The following is a 5,000-nucleotide window of genomic DNA, read 5'->3' as shown; positions in this document are numbered from 1 at the left end:
ACACACTCACAGGTATCCCTCCCCCATCTTGAACACATATAAAGGTGTCTTTAAGCATGCATGCCTGACTGAAGCTCTCTCTCTTCTATGCATGCATGCACACACACACACTCACAAGTATCCCTCTACCATCTTGCACACATATAAAGGTGTCTTTAAGCATGCATGCCTGACTGAAGCTCTCTCTCTCTCATGCATGCATGCACACACACACACTCACAAGTATCCCTCTCATGTCAAACATCTGCGCTTTCGTCTTTAGGCTGGTCTGTATCAAGCTCATCAATACCTCGTTGTAATCGACTTCTATCCGGGCCTTTTCCATCTTTTCCAGCATCGTCTGTCTGTATTCTGTGATTTCTTTCACCTGCTCTTCTGGCACCTTCAGAGCTGAAAATAATATAACATTAAACCTGATACTTGTGCAAACAAACTCTTTTGAAAGCTGGAAAGCTTTTCAAAAAGTAGTTAGACTACAAGTAACTTAATAAAAGTACATTTAACTACATTAAACTAAAAGGGGAAATATCTACTTTAAACAAACATCAGATTAATATTTTTGCCATCAGTGTTGCACAAAACAATGAGAATCTCAAATATGTTGTTTATTATAAAAAAATTTTTTTTACATTTGTTTTTATCACTGATTTATTCACATTATCTAAGAAAATCATACATTTTGCATTAAGAAAATCATAAAATTATTAAAATAAAATAAAATAAAATAAAACGTGTTGTTTATAAACTGTTTTATACATAATGGCTTATTGAAATACAGCACAAAAAATTTAAATAACTTTGATAAATCATTCATTATCATCTCAATTATGTTGAGGTAATTGCACCATTAAATTAAGATAAATTTACAATAAATGCAATAATAAAACTAAACAACTTTAATTGATGTAACTTGGTCAAAAACATTAGACAAACCACAGTATTAACTATATATTTTATAAATATTATATATGTTTAGATAATTTAAAAAAAACATATTAAACTCATCTGAAAAAATATTTTCTGAACTATATATTTTTGTTTTAATTAATACAGTGAAATTAACTAGTTAACTGATTCTCTGAGTCATTCAGACTTCCCAATTCTTAACAGTAATTTAATAAATTATATAAAATTAAAAATGAAAATTAATACATTAATTTAATACAAATACACAACACCCTAATTTATATAACTGAATGCACAGCAGCGTTTAATTAATTATTTGATAGAAAAAAGTTAAAAATAAACTGGTTTATTAAAATGTAATAAATCATATAAATATTAATACATTTAATTAATAAAATAACACCCTAATTCATATAACTGAAGAGCAGTGTTTAACTATTACTACAGGAGTTTTGTCAGTTTTCAGAAATAATTTATTTTGCATAAAGTAAACCATGAAATATGAGTGATTAACGTTCCATTTCCTGCCTATAAACGTATTTCTTGCCAAAACTAAAAATAAAAACATTAAAAACATTTTTGTGACTTGAAAGCAACAAAGTAACTGTTACTGAAGTAAAATAAAAAAACTTGAATTTATTTTATTTCGTCTACTTGCTATTGACGTTTCTCTTTTTTTTTTTTTGGTTTAGTTTAAGTTGAAGTATTAACATAACTAAAACTGAAATAAAAATTAATAAAATATATTTAAAATTATTATTTTTTTGAAATATAATTAAAAAACAAAACTAATAAAAATGACAAAAACACAACAAAATTACAAAAAAAAAATTACTAAAAATTATAACTTTTTATCTTAGAATTGCCCACTTATATCTCACAATCGCAAACATTTACTACTAATTAATAAAACTTTTTCACAGTTTTTTCTCAGAATTCTGAGTTTACGTCTCTTCTGAGGAAAAATAGCGAGATTTAGACTCAGAGTTGAAGAAAAAAAGTCAGAATTGCACATGTATAATTCGTAATTGCGATATAAACTTGCAGTTCTGAGAACAAAGTCAGAATTGTGAGATAAAGTCACAATTACTTTTGTTTTATACTTGTATTGCACGGCAGAAATAAGCTTCAGATGTGCTATTTTAGGCCAGTAGACATTTTTGAGTGACTTTGAGTCACCTTCTCTCCCTCCACCACGGCTCCGGACATCTTCAGCTCGTCTTTGGTTTTGTTGGTGCAGTGTTCGCAGGCGCAGTCGAAGAAATACTGCTGCTTCAGCAAACGCCTGCGATCTTCAGACAGGTTCAGATAGTCCACGTACGACACGGTCACTTCTTCTCCAGGGCTGATCTATCACAGACGGACTCAGTGGGCTTAAAATGAGATTAGAAACCAAACAGATAACTTGTCTACTAGTCCTTCAGCGGCTCTCACAACCAGTTCCCGCACCAACAGACCCTCCAGATCAAGAAAGAAACACAAAACAGATGAGTTCTGTATATAGACCCACATAACGATCGTATACCACGTCTTAACTCGACCTGACCGCAGGCACAAAAGCAGTGGGTCTTATTCACTGATAATTGCATGGATTATTCAGATTCATACGCACAGGAGAAATTCTCATGAAAAATTTCCACGTCAAATTTCACAACTTCGTCGCTCTCTGCAAACACGATATTCACTAAAGACATGCAACAAGAAGTTTGTCGTCCTCAATCTGATGACCACATTTACATTTATGCATTTTATCAAAGAGACATCAATATTTTTTAGATATAATATATATTATTATTACTACTATATATTATAAGAAAACTAGATTAGCCAGCAAGATAGAGACGACGAGAAATCAGTTTGTTTTCAACATTATCAGTGTTTCATATTTTTGTATTATCTGCTTTAAATAAATATTTGCATTTATTTCATTTCAGGATACTTTGATGAACAGAGAGTTCAAGAGATCTTTTGTAACATTAAAATAGTCACTTTACATCTTTAGTAAATTATAATTATAATATTTTCGATATTTTTTATATCTTTTGTACACTGAAAAAAAAATGATTCATTGAATTTACTATTTTTTTTAAGGTAAGTGATTGCAATCAATTTATTTTAGCTACATTTAAATAAACAAATTTTGCTGAAAGTTAGTCAACTAAATGTGTTTATTTAAATGTAGCTAAAATAAATTGATTGCAACCACTTACCTTAAAAATAAAGTATAATTTTTTTCAGTGTATATTGCAATTTTTTTAACATTATGTCTTTGCTGTCACTTTTGATCAATTTAATGCATCCGTGTTGAACAAAAATATGAATATCATTTAAAATAAAAAAAGTTGCAATCAATTTATTTTAGCTACATTTAAATAAACACATTTAGTTGACTAACTTTCAGCAAAATTTGTTTATTTAAATGTAGCTAAAATAAATTGATTGCAACCACTTACCTTAAAAATAAAGTATAATTTTTTTTCAGTGTATATTGCAATTTTTTTAACATTATGTCTTTGCTGTCACTTTTGATCAATTTAATGCATCCGTGTTGAACAAAATTATGAATATCATTTAAAATAAAAAAAGACTGACCCCAAACTTTTGAATACTAGTGTATCTGACGTGAATGATTTATTAAAGCAATAATCCCCGTGAAGCCGTGGTTTACAGTGAATTTATTACAGATTGGGGCGTTGTTAGCTTAGCTGTTATAAATTCACTGTCAACTACGGCTTCACGGGGGTTACTGCTTTTATAAAACGGTTATTCCATATACGTAGTAAGGTTTCACAAAATAAAACGGAGCAAATAAAGTGTAATGATATTAATAAACACAGTATTCTTCCACCAAACAATGTAGCTCCTCAGAAACAGTTGTGGTTGCTACAAAGTGGTTGCCGAGCAACACACAAACGTAAACAAAGGTGTGTGTTACTTTGTAGAGTCATTTACAACAGCTTCGAACACGGCTCAGCCAATCAGAATCAAGCACCGGAACTCTCCGCTTTATAATGATACAATTGTAGCAGAAGTCATTCTCTGTGCTCTCTTTCAGTTGCATCCTGCTGACCGAGAAGCTCTTTTCTGCACAATTGTGTGCAATTCACAAACATGATTAGACAAAAATGCATGTACATACCAAACTCTAATGATCTCTGTAGGCCTATGGTTCACACAGGCCACGGTATTTCGGTTAATGCATGCTTTTCACAGAAAGCCTGAATCACATGAGCCTTCCCAACTCTCAGTTCCTCTGCCATCTTCTCTCTGATTCCTCTTCCACCCACCATACTTTCACCTGTCTGCTCTCACGCTCCTCCAGAGGATGTGAAGACGGGGGTTTCTCGACTTACTTGCCGTTGTTGAGGATGACGGTGGAACAAACCGACGCCGACGGCCTGCAGCCCTCGCTAATCGCTCACCATAAACCCGTTACAGTTGATCTGTCACAAGAAGAGTCACAACACATCACCTGCACATCTCAGCATCTAACATGATGACTGTAAGTGCACGCACTTCAGTTTTGATTAGTAATATGCATTGCTAAGAACTTCATCTGAACAACTTTAAAGATGATTTTCTCAATATTTAGATTTTTTTGCACCCTCAGATTCCAGATTTTCAAATAGTTGTATCTCGGCCAAATATTATCCGATCCTAACAAACCATACAGCAATGGAAAGCTATTTATTCAGATGATGCATAAATCTCAATTTCGAGAAATGGACCCTTACGACTGGTTTTGTGCTCCAGGGTCAGAAATGGGGTCAAAAAAGTAATCGTTTTCCCTTTGAATTAAGATTATTTTTCTTGTCTTAAATCACTTAATTCTGAAGATTGTTTCATAGGACAAGACTTAATATGACAGTATTTTGCTTCAAGTAAATGCATCTTGATTTAACCCTTCTGCTGCTGAAAATCCCAGTCAAAAATGGATAAATCTCTCATCATGCTGTATTATTACCTAATAATGGACTGAATCTTTTAATCAACTTGTTTTCTTTCAATCAGCACTGGTTTTGTGCTTCCTATTGGAGCTGATTGAGCTCATGCACCTCAGTTTTTGAGTGAAAAAGCAATATTTGTGAATATTT

Source organism: Sinocyclocheilus grahami, unplaced genomic scaffold, assembly GCF_001515645.1.
Source record: "Sinocyclocheilus grahami isolate Dianchi unplaced genomic scaffold, SAMN03320097.WGS_v1.1 scaffold1921.1, whole genome shotgun sequence".
Lineage (NCBI taxonomy): Eukaryota > Metazoa > Chordata > Actinopteri > Cypriniformes > Cyprinidae > Sinocyclocheilus > Sinocyclocheilus grahami.
This window is presented reverse-complemented; position numbering follows the sequence as displayed.